The sequence below is a fragment of the Mirounga angustirostris genome, unplaced genomic scaffold (genome assembly GCF_029215605.1).
Source record: "Mirounga angustirostris isolate CCGP_5_RB_7025 unplaced genomic scaffold, mMirAng1.0.hap1 SCAF_9, whole genome shotgun sequence".
Lineage (NCBI taxonomy): Eukaryota > Metazoa > Chordata > Mammalia > Carnivora > Phocidae > Mirounga > Mirounga angustirostris.
Window position 1 is genome coordinate 67,654,507 of NW_026991717.1, and position 20,770 is coordinate 67,675,276.

The following is a 20,770-nucleotide window of genomic DNA, read 5'->3' on the forward strand; positions in this document are numbered from 1 at the left end:
CGAGTCTGCTTGAGGATTCTCTCTCCCTCACCCTCTGCTCCTCCCCACGCTCGAGTTTTCTCTCTCTCTCTCAAATAAATAAATAAATATTTTAAAAAGTAAAATAAAATAACATCAAAATAAGACTTAGAAGGATGTTATCTAGGTAGTCTCAGATCACACAGCTTAAAAGTAGAAAAAACCTGGATTTTAACTCAGGACTAACCCTAAAGGCCCATGTCGTTGTTGTGTTTTTTCTTATCATTCATTATGGGCCCTAAATCCAAAACTTGCCTAATTGTATTTTTTTAATTAGAAGTATGATATCTAGTAGTGAAATTCAGAGGTGAGTAAAACACTTATACCACTTATAAAGAGCATTTCATTTAAATCTCCTTAAGACTTTCTTAGCCACTTAACTATTAATTTCAGAATTCTCAGGTCCAGCACCCTCAACAGCTCACCAGATGATATAATTTGTGTAAGCCACTTATTATCTACCCATCAATTTTGTCCACTATGAACTACAGATGACATTTATCAGAATACGTTAAGTACGTCACAGAAAGCAGTATGTAAGAATCCAGTCTGATTAGCCTGGTGATGGGTATTAAAGAAGGCATGTACTGAATGGAGCACTGGGTGTTAAACACAAACAATGAATCATGGAACACTACATCAAAAACTAATGATGTAATGTATGGTGATTAACATAACATAATTAAAAAAAAGAATCCAATCTGGAAGCTATTGAGTAACTAAATGACTTCCAGATTATAATTTTTTTAATTAAAGCAACAATTCTTACTACTGGTTATTTATCTAAACTCATCAAATTATACCAACTTATAAGTAGTGATGGTCTACAGAAAGGACATCAAAATCCTGGGTAGATTAACCCTTATAATACATAAGAATTGTAGATGCCTGAATATCAACAACACTCAAGGTTTCCTAACATATGATTATAATAAGGCAAATTCCTTTAAGAGATTACATGGCCTATAATTACTGGTTTTTAACTATCCAAAATTATTCCTGTTTGAAAAATGTCACCAAAATCCAATGTGAAACCTCTTACTTCTTGTCCAGTTATATTGACCTGTAAGTCAACTTTATAAAATGAAATGATTATTTTTCCATGAATAGTAAAATGCTGACTTAATATGTCAGATATGTGGCATCATATATATATATGTATATATATAGATATGCATATGTGATGAGACTAAGAACCTAAAACTTAAAGCCAGAAATCTGTGTAGTTCTATATAAATAGTAGATTAGAAAGCACTTAGTTCTTTTATTCCCTCTAATTACATATTAAAATACACGTATATGGTGGTGTTATTCCAGTATACTATTAGTCACAGTGTTTTTCTGGTTCTTTTTTAACTAAGAAAATATTCATGCCACAAATTAGATTTTGAAGGCATCATCGGTAGTTTCTAAGCTGAATATCCTGCGACAGCACTATATTTTCCTACAGCCTACAGCCCAGACAGCAAATCCCCCACAGTGGATATTGCACACTATAGGAAAGAATAATGTTGTGAGAAGATACCTTGGTACAAGGAATTCAAGTATTTGAGAAATAATTCTCCATTCTAAAGAGCTAAAACCTGGAATCCTAGGTTTTTATGAATCTGAAGTTTTAAAACATTGTATATCCTGGGGAACACACACACGAGAAATTGTGTCTTTGATTGAAGTGTCTGTGAAATTGCACTGCAGACAGGATCTCTCTGTTCTCTCTGGAGCCAGTACAAACTGGGCAAAAGAGAAACTTCTCTTCTCCTAGTTCTCATATTTGGATCTCTTCTGCCAACAGCTGACCCTTGCACACCCATTGAGGAGGCACTGTCTTCGAATCAGACCCTGAATGAAGATCTGTGTGCAAGCGATTTGGGAGAGCCGTGCAGGACAGGAAACGAAGGAAACCTGGCTTGGGGCAGCCTCAGGCAAATATCCAGCATGGGGACACTAGAGTACACATTATGCCATAGGGTTGTCCCAACCCAGACAAGGGAACTGGACTTGCCGACCCGTGGACTAGACAGTCAGTGGAAACTCCTAGGCTCTCTGCTACTTGTGAGCCAAGTGGTTCCAGTGGCCCAGGGAGATGTGGCTGTCACACCAGAGGGACATGAGTGCATAGAAACAGAAAGAGTAAAAGGGCTCCTGGGCAGATCACTGACATTATTTGCAACAGATTGTAGCCCAGATATCAGAGATGGAAATAGAGCCCAACTTCAGATCTACAGTTTCCTTGGTATCTATTAAGAATATTTTGATTTTAAGATACAGAAATTGAGTAGATCTCACTTCAGATATAGTCTGCTCTGGTATTCACACGATATCATCAGGTTCCATCTCTCAGCTCTACTTCCTCTGGGTTTACTCCATTCCTATATGATCTCCTACCAGCTCCAGTCTCTCTCCTCATTCCTATTACAGTTCCAGGTTTTCTATCTCCATACACCAAGCACAAATAGAAATGAGGGAATCCGTATCTCAATTCTCACAGCAAAAATACTGGATTATTTGCATTGATCCAGTTTAGATCACATGCTCAATCCTATTTCAGTTGATAAGGCCATAGAAATGCAATGTGTTCATTGGCTTAAGCCTGTGTTGCATGCCCATTACTAAATTTGGCTTAAATCCATGAGTGAAGTCAATATTATTCAAATGTTACAGTTTGGACATTCAGAATAATATTAGGAAGAAAAAGAAAGTGCATGCTAGGAAAGAAATTAATAATTAGCTACTAATCTCCTGTTCTTACTATAAATTCGGATTGGCTGTGTTCTGAACCTAACGAATTTCAAACTATAGACGTGGTAATGTTTCAGCCAACTTATGTACCAAATTGTAATGAGCAGAATTGGTTTGAGTAGAAGGAGAGACAAGGAATTCTCAGAATTTAGGATATAGTGTGAAGCCTACCACCTCTGCCATCACTACCACCACCACCATCATCTCTTCACCCCACCCCTGCAAAGAAAAAGACAAAAAAACCTTACTACCGTACTTACTCAGTTGGAACAGAGGTTTGCCACTAATATTGTTTTGTGGTTGGATGTCCCAGACATTTCCTATAGATCTAAACTGGAGCAAGCCAGAAGAGTGAAGCTTAGTCACTTAGACATATGACTATCTCCTAACCATTCCTTCACTAATGCACTCAATAAACATTAAGCACCTACTATATACCTGATACTCTTCTGAATACTAGAAGTACAGTGATAAAAAAAAAAAAAAAAACATAGTGAATACCTTTTGTTAGCAGGGGGTTGTAGACGTTATCAAATAGGCAAGCAAACAAGGTATCTTTAGAGAATGAGAAATACAATGAAGAAAATAAAAGGGAATGAACTTGAGTCAGAAAAGTGGAGCATTTATCTGGAGAGGTGATGCTTGAGCTGAGACTTGATTGAGAAGAAGTCTACCAGGCAGAGATCTCTAGGAATCTTAAAGCCAGTGGAAATAGCAAGCACAAAGGCAAAAAGTAGGAGTAAATTTAGCATACTAGAAAACAGAGGAGAAAAAAAAAAAAAAACAGTGGCTAGAGCATGGTGAGTGTTGAGGGGAGAGGTGGGTGTAGTCAGAGTGGACCTAAGGCCAGACCCATACATACATGAGTCCTCTGTGCCTGTCTTTAAGGGCAGCCGGTGTTCATCTGGAGATGAACTTCAAATTTCTACTGTCTTCACTCTCCAACTCAAGTTCTTAAGTCATTGGAGTATTCCACAGAACCCTAATGAAGCCTAACACCTTTTATTGATTTTGTATTAGAATAACTAGTTTTTATTTTAGAGCCCGTGCAAGCTTATAAAATCCAAGAATTTTTAAATAGCTTTTAACAACAAAAAGGACTTATTCTGTGCATTACCATTTTATACGCCCCCCCACCACTTAATGAGGTACCATGGACATGGTTTCACATCTGTACATGTGTCACCCTCTTCATTCTTTTTCATGGTTGTATGATTTTTCATTGATGAGTGTATAATTTATTTCACCAATTATTTATGGACACTTAGGATATTTACAGTTATTTGCTATTGTAAAAATGTCTTCAGTTGAACATTCTTGTACAAAAGTCTTTGCATTCTTGTACAACAATTTATGTAGGACAAATTCCCCATAATGGAATTGCTGAGTGAAAGTATGAGAATACCGATAAATATTGCCAGACTGACTAGGAAAATGTGCCATACTCTTCCCACACTGGGCCAACACTGGAACCTGTCAATATTTTTCATCTTTGCAAATGCATAGAAGAAAAATGTTGCACAAGTTCTTATTTTAGTCATCTACAGACCCTCAGATTATTTCTCCTCATTCCTTATATGTTTTAACTTCAGCTTCTCTGTCAGCTCTTGGTGATTACAATATCCTTTCAAGATAGACAAGGTAGTCCTTCCAATACCTACCTACTCTTCTTCATCCACAGACACCAAACCTCATAATCATACACTGAGCCTTGTTATTTTACCAATAACAGCAAGCCTTCCATATTCTCACTTCCAGCAACTTACTCGTTATTTGCCACCTCCTATCTTTCTAGTTTATTCCCTGTAGTGCTCTGATTCCACTAGGACCTATTATCATTAATCGCTTAATGCTTCTTAGTCTTTTCTTGTCCTCCCTTCTTAGCTCCCTGTTGTCCTTCCTATCTTTGTTTCCCTGGGTAGATGTAATGACCCATCATTATGATCACTCCATGCATTCACTCTCCTCTTCCTTGCCCCTTTCTCTCCCCCTCCCTCCATTATACTACCTGACAAAACCCCAGCCCCGGTGCAATCCGGTTCACTGCACACTCTTTACCTGCACCTGGGCACCTAAACATGGCTAAAGAGAAAAAAAACCACTGTTATGCTGACAGTCCACTTTAAATCTGTGAGCATGTACCCTAACTGAGCCATTTGTGCTAATGCAGCAATCTTGCTGCATTCTCTCATCCATTCACCCCTCGACACTTCTTGATAACTAGTTCACAATGTCTCCTCTCATCCCAGACCTCCAACAATTCCTCCTGCCTCTTGACTCCCTGATGATGACCTTAATTCTCCAAGATAATGGAAGTAATCAGAGCAAAATTTCTACAGCCTCCCCCTCCACACTCAATATTCTATCTGCCTTCCTCCTGTCCCTGCAAATGAACTGTCTGTGGACGTATCTAAGGCCAATTTTGAGGCAAGGAAACTTGAAGTCATAAATAGGAATACTGCCTATGGAATAAATTAATCTTTGCATGTGGACTAGGCAAGGTAAGAGTGCGCCAATTTGTTATTCAGCTCTTTTGTTGTATGTTGACATCATAGTGAACATACTCTATTCGTGTCATCATGGAAATGAACAGGACCCTGTTAGTCATTTAGCTATCCCCTCATTTTACAAGTTGAGACCTAAAGAGATAAAATGACTTTCTCAAGATATGTGTGTGTGTGTGTTTTAAATGGGCAGTTAGAGGAAAAATGGTGGACAAATAAGGGAAGTTGCACAAAATTATTTTCTGTAGAACTCCAAAAATTAACAAATGAAGCAAAGACAAAAATAAAAAATGAATGAATGCTATATGCTATAACTAGGGAGGGATCAAATGCAATATCTGAATATAAAATAATTCAAATCAAATTAGGATAAGATGGTAGGCATCTACGCAGAACTCCTTTTCTGGAGAATAATGTAATGAGGGGAAACATATTTGTGAATAAAATTATTTAAAAAAACCTCACTGATATTCTCCCAATTTTATCCTAACTTTGGAGGGATAGAAATTAGGGGTAAAAATAAGGCACATAAAAATATGTTGACTGTTTCCTTTAGGAGTACCTCTCCCTTATTGTTTCAATACAATAACCTGGAGTCCTAGCTTGATTATTTCTGTTCTGGATCCAGGAGGAAAGAAAAGAGAAAAGGGGAATAATCTGTATGGATAAATGTGCTTGATCAAGACTGGCAAGCAGCAGTCAACAAAGCCAGGGAGGCAAGGGGGAAAAAAAATGTGTGGTCAAACCATATGAACTACACAGGAAAATATCTGGGTTATGCTAACATGGGAACACAAGGTGAAGCACAGAGTACTTACCCACTTCTGAATTCTACTGATGTATGAGGAGAATGAATGAAGTGCTGTCAAAAACAGAATTTCCTCACTCTTCCTCCCATCCCCTCTGATATCTGAGACACAAAACAAATAATACTGAACATTGGCATGTGTCTACTGCATATGTTTGAATAGAAAACTTACTGAGTATTTGGGCATTCAAGAAAGGAAAAGCAATGGGAATACACCCACACTATTTGGAATAAGGTAGGCTTGAATCTAAGGACCCCCTTTAGAAATGAGAACTATCAAATAAATTCTGATCCCACTAAAATGAGAAAAAAAGGAAGCAACGAAACAGAACATATAAAATCAGATAGAGGGAATACTTCGAAAGAAAATGCACTTCAAAAATGGTATCAAAATTTTGCAACTATTTTGCACACTCAAGAAAATTGAATTTTATGAAATAATAGATCAAATATGGGATAATACAAGGATAATATAAGGAATACGGTGAAAAAGAAGCTAGTGGAACAAAAGAAAGAAATTGAGAGGAAAATAACACCACAAGAAAAAAAAATGTATTAAAAACAGCAAAGAAGAGACCCAGCAATGTAGAAAACCCAGACAGGATTGAGGACAGGGTTGTGAAAAGTCACACAAAAATAAGAAGTCATGAAGAGTTAAGCACTTAAAAATACCAAAGTAGATGTGAAGAAAAATAGAAAGCTAACATATGGTTATTATATGCTGGCAGGGGTAAGGGGGTAGGGTACAGAATAAATAAAACCCACAAAAATTCAAAAAGTCTCCGAAAGAAGAAAAATCCTGACTCTGTAGATCAAAAAGATTCAGTTTGCTTTTAAATGCTTTTAAGAATGGGCAATATTGGGGCACCTGGGTGGCTCAGTCGTTAAGTGCCTGCCTTCGGCTCAGGTCGTGATCCCCGGGTCCTGGGATGGAGCACCACATTGGGCTTCCTGCTCAGCGGGAAGCCTGCTCCTCCCTCTCCCACTCCCCCTCTTTCACTATCTTTCTGTCAAATAAATAAATAAAATCTTTAAAAAAAAAAGAGTGGGCAATATTAAGATATATATTTTAAATTATTAAATCTCAGGGATAAAAAAACATTTAGAAAGAAGATCACTTAAAAAGTACAGGGGAGTGGGGATACTGAGGGATTCAGGGTTTTTCCAAATTACAGAGGTAAAGACAATGGAATATTGTTTTTAGAATTTTCAGGTTAAAACTGTGTGTATCAGCCAAATTGATACATTTGAGAAAATCATATTCTCAAATGTATATATGTCTCCCATGTTTAATTTCTCAAAACTGTGCTTAAAACATAACCCAAACTTCCATTTCCAACAATATCATGGATTAGATTCTAGAGTTGTCAGATATAGCACATAAAAATACAGAATGCCCAATCAAATTTAAATTTTAGATTAACAATGAATAATCTTTCAGTATAAGTGTGGTCCATACAATGTTTGGGATAAACGTAGACTAACAGAGTATTCCTTGTTTATCTGAAATCCACACTTAACTATGCATCTTAAATTTCTTGCAACCTTAGGTAGTCTGAAAAAAAATCCCAAAACATACAACTAGATATGCCATATTAAAAAAAAAGGAAAGAAGAAAGAAAGAAAGAAAGAAAGAAAGAAAGAAAGAAAGAAAGAAAGAAAGAAAGAAAGAAAGAAAGAAAAAGAAAGAAGAAATATCCTTTACACTGTGTGACTGAGCTCATAAGAAAGTGACAGAACTCTCTAGGGTAACAAGGAGAAAGGAAATTGATAAGCTGAAGCCAAAACAATGGGATTTTTTTTTCTTTCCATTCTTTTTTTTTTATGTTATGTTAATGACCATACATTACATCATTAGTTTTTGATGCAGAGTTCCATGATTCATTGTTTGCCTATAACACCCAGTGCTCCATGCAGTACGTGCCCTCTTTAATACCCATCACCAGGCTAACCCATCCCCCCACCCCACAGATAAGCATCATCAGAGTCGTTAGGACAATAAATGAACAAACAAAAAAATAAATACAAAAGAAAATAGCAACTAATCTTTGACAAAGCAGCAAAGAATGTCCAGTGGAAAATGTCTCTTCAACAAATGGTGTTGTGAAAATTGGACAGCCACATGCAGAAGAATGAAACTGGACCATTTCCTTACACCACACAAAAATAGACTCAAAATGGATGAAAGACCTAAATGTGAGACAGGAATCCATCAAAATCCTAGAGGAGAACACAGGCAGTAACCTCTTTGACCTCAGCCGTGGCAACTTCTTGCTAGATATGTCTCCAAAGGCAAGGGAAACAAAAGTAAAAATGAATTATTGGGACTTCATCAAGATAAAAAGCTTCTGCACAGCAAAGGAAACAGTTGACCAAACCAAAAGACAACTGACAGAATGGGAGAAGATATTTGCAAATGACATATCAGATAAAGGGCTAGTATCTGAAATCTATAAAGAACTTATCAAACTCAACACCCAAAGAAGAAATGATCCCATCAAGAAATGGGCAGAAGACATGAACAGACATTTTTCCAAAGAAGACATCCAAATGGCCAAAAGACACATGAAAAAGTGCTCAACATCACTTGGCATCAGGGAAATCCAAGTCAAAACCTCAATGAGATACCACCTCACACCAGTCAGAATGGCTAAAATTAACAAGTCAGGAAATGACAGATGTTGGCGGGGATGCAGAGAAAGGGGAACCCTCCTACACTGTTGGTGGGAATGCAAGCTGGTGCAGCCACTCTGGAAAACAGTATGGAGGTTCCTCAGAAAGTTGAATATAGAGCTACCCTATGGCCCAGCAATTGCACTACTGGGTATTTACCCCAAAGATAGAGATGTAGTGATACAAAGGAGCACATGCACCCCAGTGTTTATAGCAACAATGTCCACAATAGTCAAATTATGGAAGGAGCCCAGATGTCCATCGACAGATGAATGGATAAAGAAGATGTGGTATACACACACACACATGTACGCATGCACACTCACATGTGTGCGCACACACACACAAACAGTAATATTACACAGCCATCAAAAAGAATGAAATCCTGCTGTTTGCAAGGATGTGGATGGAACTAGAGGGTATTATGCTAAGAGAAATAAGTCAGTCAGAGAAAGACAAGTACCATATGATCTCACGATATGTGGAATTTAAGAAACAAGGCAGAGGATCATAGGGGAAGAGAGGAAAAAATGAAACAAGATGAAACCAGAGAGGGAGACAAATCATAAGAGACTCTTAATCATAGGAAACAAACTGAGGGTTGCTGGAGGGAAGGAGGGTAGAGGGATGGGGTAACTGGGTGATGGACATTAGGGAGGGTATGTGTTGTAATGAGCACTAGGTATTGTATAAGACTGATGAATCACAGACCTGTACCCCTGAAACAAATAATACATTATATGTTAATTGATTGAATTTAAATTTAAAAAAATAAATAGAAATAAATTTTTTAAAAAAGAGAGAAAAAAGCAAATAGCATCATTAGAACCCTAGGAACCTTCTATGTTCAAATTATGGATACATAATATGAGGTATTTGAAAAAACAGGAGACTACTAAAAGTAAGCAGATTTTTAAAAGAAAATGTTTTGAACATCTAAGACATAAAAATTCTGATTATGAAAATTAAGAATTCTGAGAGTGGATTAAGCAGATTAGACACAACTCAGAGAATGAGTAAACTGGAATATAGAGCTAAAGTGATTTTCCAGAATGCAGCCCAGCAAGGCAAAGACAAAGATAAAATTAATCTGCTTCGGGTTTCCAGGACCACACCAATCAGTTTCAACTCCAGATTTGTTTGAGGGAAAACCTGTGTGTTTGAATTCCCAGGGAAATGTGTTTTGTTTTCCACTCAGTCATGGATCATATGAAACAGGTTAAAAAACATGAAAGATAGAGAGTTGTCCTTTTGTGCTCTGGAAGAAGAGAATAGGGGTAATGGGGTAAGATCGATACTCAAAAAGATCATGAGTGAGGAGGTTCCAGACTGAGGAAAGACTTCTCATGCAGGACAAGTAAGAAATCCTCACTTAAATATAGGGTGTTTTTAACCTAGAAACAGAAATAACAAGAAGATCTTAAGAGAATAGTCTGCCGATGAGAGTGTGCATTGATCAACCTTTCCAAAGGACAGTTTAGCAATATTTATCCATGATTAAAATGTCCATATTCTTTTACTCTCTGATCCTACTCCTAGGAGTTTATCCTAAGGTGATAATCTGACAATGACCAATAAGGACATTGGTCTCTATATAATTTTTAACAATACCTTTGAATGCTATTTAAATATCCAGCAGTAGGAAAGTTAAGAAGTCATAGAAGGGCACCTGGGTGGCTCAGTCCGTTAAGCATCCGACTTTGGCTCAGGTCATGATCTCGGCCTCCTGGGATCTAGCCCAAGCCCTCACTGGGCTCTCCACTCAGCGGGGAGTCTACTTCTCTCTCTCTCTCTCTCTCTCTCTTTCTCCCTCTCCCTCTGCCCCTCCCCCTGCTCATGCTCACTCTCTCTCCTCTCTCTCTCTCTCTCTCAAATAAATAAATAAAATCTTTTTAAAAAAAAGAAAAAGAAAAAATATCATAACATAATAGTACCTTGGCATATTATACAGAATTAAAATGGCTGATATATGTATATATCCCCATTTATTGATAAGGACAGACCTCCATTCTTACCAATAAAAAAAGCTTATAGCAGAACAGCATGTATCATATGGTCCCATTCATGGAAAGTTACATATACATTTGTTTATATTTAAGATGTCTTAGGTATATTGCCCAATGTGGGTGTATATAAATAAAAAGAGGGCAATGGAATGGTCTGAAAGATTAAAAGTGGTTATCTCTGAGTTTTGGGGTTCCAAGGAATTCTCCTTGCTATGTATTTCTACAGTGTTTGATTTTTTTTTCTTCTTAACAGAAGCGTGTTAAATACATCCACACATATACATAAGAAATATCTTCCATTTTTTGATGCCCAGGACAGTTTTCTTTTCACTAAATGTAAGACCATTTTGCTGATCTATCATTTTGACTGGCGCTGATAGGGCTATCTGTACAACTGTAACTGTACTACACTTTTCTTTACCTTTGTAAGTGTATACAGGAACCTTCTTTACCACTCTCAAATGTCAGATGCGACTAGTGAATGAATTCATTTTGGTTACCTTATGCATGTAAAGACTGAGAAAAGGTATTCAGAAGTAGAGGGGGAGAGAAGTACAGAGAAATCCCAAGGGACCATTTTTTAGCTAAAAGCCGAAGCAACTACTACCGCACCAAAGACATCTCATATGTCTTGCCCAGACAGCATAAAACTGAATAGATACATGAGTATTTATAACTATTCCTGATGTTTCTGTCATTTTTAAAAATAAATCAGTTTTCATAAAGGTCCAATAGGGCTGAGAAAAATCATAAATAAAAATATTATTGAGGGTAGTATGGATTTTTTCTAAGACATTAGATAAAATAGAACAACTAAATGGTAATTTTCTTCCAACTTGTCTCAGGTATTTAAATTTAAGGAGAGTTGAATTTTCAAATTGTGCCTCCTTGTGTTATATTCTTAGTTAAAAAAAAAAAATCATGTGGTAACACCCCAGTGGCCATGATGACACTGGCACCTAGATCTTAGTTTCTAAATGCCATTCTCCAATAAAAAAACAACAACAAAGAAAAAACGATTCCTGAAGAAATAACTGACTCTCTGGCTGAGGCAGGAGTGTCTAATAATGTCAGAAAGTAAGGAAGTGTTCAAAAAACGAAAGGATGGAGACCTATCAAGTAGACAGAGGGACCATCTGGAACAAGCCCCCAGTGGCCAAAGCTGGACAAATTATAGCAACAAAACCCCAAGTATAAAATAAATATACATGAGTCCATACTGCTAATAAATAATTCCCCACCCTCAAGTATACACTGGTCTTAGTGACATCCTTCCAAAAAATAAAGTGGGACAGGGAGGAAGAGTAACTTTACAAGGAATAAATCTGGCAAACGCTACCTCACTCAAATGATCAAGGAACATCACCATTGCTAAGCTGTGTTCATTGCATGTACTCCATCATGGGATAGAATGAGAAGGACGCTTCACCTCTGGCGCATTCTTCAAAAAAGATATTAACCCTTATCCCTCAGGGAAGGATGCATATGAGGTGGAGGTGAAGCACAGGGGATTTCTAGGTCAGTGAAACTATTCTGTAGGATACTGTAATGGTGGGTGTCATTATACACTTGTCAAAACCCATAGAATGCACAGCAAGAGTGAACTCGAATGTAAACTATAGACTTTAGTTAATAATCATATATCCTTATTGGTTCATCAGTTGTATCAAGTGTACTACACTAATCCACAATGTTAATAGCAAAAACAAGGGAGAAGGGCTTGAGGGGTATGTGGGAACTCTCTGCACTTGTACAGTTTTTAAACTGCCTCCCCAAAATAAGGTATATTTAAAAAAAAACAAAAGCAGTCGAAGTCTAAAAGAAAAAAATAGGTGGTAGATGGAAGGATATATGATACAATGAGTATTGTAAAAGGTTAACAGTGATAGGCATAGATATTCACTTTATAACTCTACTTTTCTCTGTTGGACATTTTTCATAATAAATGTGGAGGAAAAGTCATTGTGGGTAATATTGGAAGAAAGCTTACTACAATAAGGTCAAAATGAGCCTGTGGGATTTAATTCTAATTCTAGTATGGATTTATCATATGATTCTGTACAAAATACATAATTTGATTTAACGACCTAAATTACTAATCTAAATTTTGAAACCCAATGGGTCTCGTCTTCAAAACCCAGAGTCTAGATTAAATTGCCTTGTTATTTGGGAAATACAGCTACATATTAACCAGTTCATATTATTTGAGAAATACCACTAGCTAATCTGTGTGTTATCTCATCAGTAGAGGAGTATGAGTGTGCTTTGTAGTTTTTCCAACAATACTGATGACATGGCATTAGATCTACACAACTACCACCCTGGACTTTGTCAGTGTTCTTGTACTGACTTAGCACTGTTTTATTTACCATCCAAAGCCACATTTTTTTTATTACTCGCTACAACATGACAATAACTCCAGTTTTGAATGGTGCATATTTCTCATTATGAATCTAAATACACAGAATGTTTGCTGTTTTCAGTCACTAAACTGTGTAAAAATGATGCATTAAAAATACTATGACATATTTGCATATTTATCTGTATTAAAAGCCTCAAGTTATTGCAGATACACAGCTGTTGCTTTTTTCACCATTTTTTAAAGGAACTCTATCCCCTCTCCTATATAAATTACATACATTTTCATATGTATCATCTGAGCCAAAAGAGCTGCAAAGCTTTAAACAAGAAAACCGATTCTCAGAGGAGAATGATGTTAAAGGAGAGGAATTGTAAATTTTTAGTCATTGTGTCCAAATGACAAATTTTTAACCTAAAATGATAAATGTGTTCCTTTGCCAACTCGGATATTATGGATTGTAAACAGAAAGTAATTCTGGATGCTCTTACAAATTACAGCCTCATTTCAGCAGAGAGCCTGTTTACCTAGTGTACAGAGCACTTAAGGAGATGCTGCTTTAGAGCAATCAAGTTACAGAAGACTCCACTTTGTGACTTACAAGTGACAATTTCTGTTGTAATGTAAAGAAATTTTTCTTATAGGAGCATTTCCATATCTTCATGAAAGCCAATAGTAGCATTTTTCTTTTTAACTGAAAAAGAAACTCTACGCCCCTGAAATGCTAGCTACTATCATCTTAGGAGTTTCCAGAAAAGTCCCAAAATGAGTAACAGTTCTATCAAGTTTCATTATTTTCTCTAGAATTTTAATACAGACTCTTTCAGTTTTAAGAAAACATGTGTTTTTTCAACTCTATGACCACGATAAGTTGATTAATATATAATTCAGATGCATACCAGAAGTTATTGTTTTAGTATCTGAATTACAATTTGTTCATTTTTTAAGAAGGCTCTTACACATAAATCATTGAGTCAAAGATTTCACATTTCAGAGTTCAATCTCACCACATTAGCTAAATGAGAGGGGTCCTAAGAAGAGAGGATTATCATATATTAAATTAAAAGTTTGCCATTTTGCAGCTCTAATCCTGTTGAAAAAAGATGATTTCTGTCTTACTTAATCAGCAAGAGGTCTTTATTGCCTTAAGTATTAATTGATTAGGTTCTCATTAAGGTCAAAAGTACACTTGGCTGACCAGAGGCAGCCAATTAGCACATTGTCAGCCATGCTTATTTACATTGATTGAACATAATGGTAGTTATTTGACTGTCAAGTCACAAGGTCACTGAGTCTTTTGTGCACTTTGCCCTCTGAAAGGGCAATAATCATTCAGACACCAGAAAGCATTCATAACAAAGATTGAGTTTATTACTTATTGACTTAAATCACTCTTAGAAACAGGTGTTTCATTCTCTTTGGACAAATGATGTATCATTTCTTTGTGAAATACTTGAGGTCTGGTTGAAATTCTGTGGCTGATTGTGTCTGAGGATTTTTGTTCAGCAAGTAGCTTGCACTTCAAACTCTAAATAGCTTTTTAAAGAGCAGACCAATCCAATGACTATATCCCTTTTGCAATAGAGACTTTTCACTTGCTAAGTGATTGCAGCAAGTTGGAACTAGTTGGGCACACTCGTGCTGAATTGCACCTGGGGCACCAGTCTCCAAGTGGAGGGTTAGAACCACATTTGAGTCTCATCTTAGTGAGATGAGTATGCTTCTTAAATACACTGCTGCTGACATGGGATATTGGATATTTGCTGTAGAACAAAAGAGAAACAAAAATTCAAGGTTATTCATGAAACCAGTAATCTAAAATTTCTGCCTGTAGTCCCAGTGGTTTTTATCATCATAAATCATCACACCTAATTTATATGGTGGTCATGTAACTAGTTGCATTTGTTAACATTTTGCTTTATTTTTTTCTGTGTATCCTCTTCTACTTAAATTTAGCATCATTATTGCTTTCATTTCCTGTTATTGATTCTGATTCCATGAGTTACATTTTAAGGAGAAAATTTTGTTTAATGCACAACTTGTGCCTCTAAATCAAACTGGATCCTGTAAGTCAGCCTAGATTTTTTTCCTTTACATCCTGCCCTTCCTAAATATGCATCCCACTAAACATCACATTCCATCCATTCTACTTACTGAATATCATCAATAAATATAAGCACTCTCCATTTCAACTCACTGCCTCTGCCCCAGTTCAGCAATTTGTCTCTTGATTAAACTGTTGTAATGCCTTTTTACTGGTCTTCTAAATGAAGTGGCCCTCTGTTGGCATAACTATCTTCCCACTCCAGTGTGATTCCTTCAGAGTAGAGTGATATATTTTTATATTGCATCCCCAGCAAAGTTAGTGTTTGGTACATATAGGCATTCAGTAAAAATTTACTGAATAAATAAATAAATGGCCATAATTAACTTTATGCTACATATAAATGTAAGCCTTGAAAGAATAGTAATTTGTTATGATTTAAGAACTCATTAAATCAAATTTTTCACTACTATTAAATTATTAATTAATACTTTCTCAGACTGTTATAAGAAGCAGTAAGTTGTAATTCATCCATGTGACTAAACCGACAGCATTGAATATGAAGACAGAGGGTCCAAATCAAAGGAAAAAATTACTACCATAATTCTTGAGTAATTAAGGTATCAAGTATATATAGAAAACAAATCCATATACTACTAAAACATTTGCTTTGTGGGATCATATGATTTTCTGATGATTCAACATTAAATTAATAGTTACTATTTACATATTGTCTACCAAGTACTGAGAATTCCACATGCATTATCTACCATCCTCTCAAGAACCATGTAATACAAATATCATAATTGTAATTTTATGGATAGGAAAACTGGTTTCACGGGGTAACTTATCCAAAGGCACATAACCCAAGTTTCCAACACCTAAGCTCTATGTACCATATGAATCTGACTCTAGTAAGTTTGCATTCTTCTTTCTAACTTTGGACCATCTATTTAATATTATTCTGAAACTTCACTAAATGTTGTATAGAAGTGTTTCATACCCAAAGTTCGGTTGGGCGTGGATAATCAGCAAAGCCAGAGGTGAGAAAAATGAAAGGTAATGTGATTTAGTAGATAAGACTGCAGTGGCTTTAACATCATATAGCCCCACACTTGAGTCCCAAGTCTGCTGTGTACTACCTTGTAACCTTGAACGAGTTACTTGATCTCCAAGTTTCAGTGCACTAATCCTTAAAATAGATAATAACAGTAACTACCAATGGGTTTGTGAAGATCAAATGAGATTATATAGATAAAATGCTTAGCACAGTAACTGACACATTATAATAGCTCAGTAAACGTTAGTTATTATTGCTGTTCATAAAGATTTTCTATTTTCTACCAAAATGAATGGTTTGGGTTTTATACAACTGCTTATCCTTGGTTGAATCTGTGTGTTCTGGTATTGCAGAATATCTACAAAAGTCATATATTATGCTGACACCTAGATGATCATCTAGATATAGGTTGAGTTAAAAATACAATGTTCAAATATTCAAGTTTGTTAGGGACTCTTGATTTTCATGATCTCTACCAAGTGGACAAGTGGTATAGAGGACATCCTGAGCAGAGCTATTCCTAGTCTTTTGGTGACTCACCACATGAACAGGTGTTATAAGTCACACACTTAATTCTCAGGACTTGCCTGTTTGGGCACCAACCTCCATGAGTCGCTCTTCGTTACATCGTGTTAAAATTATGAGGAATTTTGCTCAGAACCAAAGCTATTCCTTGAAACAAAATTCTCTGGTGTGGATCAACCATTTGTCTCTTGTGCTTTATTAGCACCTCCATGATTAGAAATCCTCTGTGTGTGTGTGGGGGGGGTGCCTCATCTCCACTTGATCTTGGGCCCCTTACCCTACTGGCTGAAAGAAAATATGTTTACATCGTTTAATAATAAGTTTTTAGAAGAGCGAGCTGGCCAATTCTGTTTTATTGCCTTTACTTATATATGAGACAGGCAGATACAACAGATATTTTATTGCCTTTCCTCCTTTACCAAGATGCTATTGGAAGCTCTACAGTTAACACAAAGAAAGAACGAACAAGGTGAATTTACCGCGCTGAGAAAGTATGTTGATTTGTGCATTCTCTATTAGTTAAAAAGCATTTACTGAGTACCTGTTATGTGTCACAGACCCTGTGCTAGGTGTTGGGGATAATGTCCCAGATTCTACAGAACTCATTTGTACTCAAACTAGGTAGAAGTGAAACACTGATTTATACTCTTACTTAAGATAAAGTTTAGAAATTTTAAATAAAATTCAGCCATTAATATCAGGTTAAACTCTTGTTAAGATATCCTTGGAATGATCACAGTTGACACTTAATATTTGATATGTAATCTTGAGTTAAATTTTCATATTTTACTGTTTTTAGCATGCCTAGGTCAATCCTTTATTGTATCATACTATTAGTTATTTAGACTTTTTTTTTCACTTCCTATCCTATAATAACAACTATAATGCCTCTCCTAGTTGTTCCCTACTTGTGCTCTGTGCTCATCTAAAATAAAGCATGGGGCGCCTGGGTGGCTCAGTTGGTTAAGCGACTGCCTTCGGCTCAGGTCATGATCCTGGAGTCCTGGGATCGGGTCCCGCATCGGGCTCCCTGCTCGGCAGGGAGCCTGCTTCTCCCTCTGACCCTCCCCCCTCTCATGTGCTCTCTGTCTCTCTCATTCTCTCTGTCTCAAATAAATAAATAAAATCTTAAATAAAATAAAATAAAGCATGAAAGTATGGATTACCTTTTTCCTTAATCTTTTGGTTTATTTTAAGGAAGGAAGGAATTGTATAAATCAATTGGAAGTTGAGGGATACTCCTATTCTTTGTTCAGTTTTTATAGTTTTTCCCATGACTTTCAGTATTTGTTCTTGGCAAAAACCCTCCCTTATCATTCACTGTGTTGCTTCTGAAAGGGATTCTTTTAGCAAATATTTATCGAACACTCCTCACTATGTGCTGGGTTCTCTTTTGCTGCCCTCATGGAACTTACGTGCTATTAGGGGGAGACAAAGAAATAGACCAGATAAGGGAGATGGAGAATGGAGGTAAGGATATAGGGGGAGGAAGGGATGTTACATTAAGTAGGGTGCTCACAGATGGGCCCATTGAGAAGGTGTCAGTTGAGCAAAGACCTGAAGGAACTAAAGGATTTAGCAAAGCAGGTCACCAGCATAGGGCAATCTAAGCCAAGGAGACAGCCAGTGGGAATGTAATAAAATAGAGGTGTTCAAGGTTTCAGGCTTGTTTGAGGAGTAGCAAGATTAATGTCACCAAAGCAGTCATTTTATAAGAGAATGCTAGAAGGCAATGCCAGAGAGGTAAAAGGAGAGGGCCAAGGATTGTACCAGGCCTTACAAACCTGGGGAAGGAATTTGGCTTTTACTCTGAGTGAAACAGGAAGCCAAGAGGATTTTAAGCAGAGGACTGACTGGATGTGACTTACATGTTAAGAGTATCACTCGGGCACTGGCTTGAGCATGGACTTTCCCAAGGGTAGAAGCAGATGGACCAATTAAGAAATTATCTCAATAATCCATATGAAAAATTGTAGCAACTTGGGTCAGGATGGTAACAGGGAACTTGGTAAGAAGTGGTTGGATTCCGGATATATTCTGAAAGTATAACTGACAGGATTTCCTGGCCGATAGAAAGTGAGCGGTAAAAGGAAAAAGGATTCAAGGAAGATTTCAAGTTTTAGGGCCTAAGCAACAGAAGAACCTGAGAAGGTAAAAATCCTTTCCTACACACTTCTTGCTCCTAATGATTCTATATGTCAACTCTATTTATAAAACTGCTTTAACTTCTATTTTACACTCATAGTCTTAGAAGGTAGAAACCCAACCAACTCAAAAGTTCTAATAGCGCTCTTGGTGAATTCAGAGTATCCCTATGTAAACTGGTTTGCTAGCTGTCACTTCTAAAGATAACACCCCCTCTAGAATTTACTGCATAACATAACATCAACATGAGGATACTTGGAATGCACAAGAGAATTAGATGACACAGCCTTTGTCTTCTTTAAGCTTATTGTCTGTCTTACCATCTCGGTAAGCAGAGATCCAAGTCGGCCTAGTTTTGGATCTCAGGCACAGGGCCTAGATTTAGAGGCGGGTGTTTCAGTTAGCCTTGGATCTCTGTGTGACATAAAGGAGGTCCAGGTGAGAAGTTCTAGGTGAGATGGCTTTGGGGAACCATACTTGGGGAACCCAATATGAAATGTTAAGTCTCAAGTCAAGGGGTCAGGCCAACCCTAACAATCAATCACAAGGAAAAGACCCGCCCCAGAACACTGTGTATATTTTTTCAGTTAACTCAGAAGGCATTTTCATATCTCTTTTCTTCCTAAGAATTTAAGAAAGTTCTTGCTGTATCCTTCACACACTAACAACAGGTCTACTGTGGAGGTGGGGGGAAAGATGAATACATATGAAGAGAAATATGAATAAATGTAAGCAAGCATAAAAATGTATGGTATCATAAAAATTCATGTCCACAATGAATTGTCTTTATTATGCATCTTCCTTCTTTTTATTTTATGGACCTAATTTACTGTCATTTTAGGCAACTACTATTAACAACATCTCATTTGATGATGACAAATTTGTTGGCATCTCTCCTTTCTAGATTTAGTTGAACTCAAAGAAAACCTTTGAAATGAAAATAATTGACCATTTCTCATGCCTCCAAGAAGGTTTGGAACATGGCAAAACTTGAATGTGTCTTGGAAAGTATCATCTACTTCCAGAAAAGTGTAGGAATCCATATCTAATTCTCAGAGAGATAAGGACTGAGTGAACATGAAATACAGACTGTGGTCAACTTTAATTCTTTCCCACATCAGACTTTCATGAAACATTGTCCTTTCTTTGAGTGAGACAAATGAATTTCTCTAATACTTTATACATCCATTGGTACAATTCAATTCAAAAAAAAACCTCTAAGGTCAAATATAAATGATTTTGTTGTTATATTTCATTTTGGATTATATAGAATCCAAATTCTATATAAAGACAATACTCTTGTCTTTTCTTTGTCATTAGAACAAATTATAATTGGTGAAGTCTCAAGATTAAGAAGCACTATTTAAACATTCATGTTAGGTATCAAGATTAGAGGAGAATACAAAGACTAGTGTGTTAAAGGATAAAGTTTCTGAGACCAGATGGGGCAACTTACACAAGTTTTAAGGAGTAAGTACAGTACTCAGTTTTAGAAGGAAAGGAGGGGCAATAATATGTTTTGGCAGTAGCTTAGGTTCTTAATACAGAAGATATTATTTTAATTGTCTTCATAATTGAATCTAATAATATGCTTTCCCTGTAACAGAAAATTATATTTCCTCTATCTCTGTGGGTACACTTCTCTGAGACTAAGAAAACTATTTGTAAAATGAGGATTGAAGAGGGATCATATTCTTTTAAATGACTTTCCTCAGCCCTTGCATCAGAAGTCCTGAGGCAGCCTCGGGCACTGAGCACTGGGGCAGACCCAACCTGCTTTTACTTCTTTTGCTGCAGAGCCCAGACTCATAATCCTGGGTCAGACATGGTGGAGTCTTGTTCCTCTATCGACTCCTGTTGACCTCTAACAAAATTCTGTTTTTCTCTCC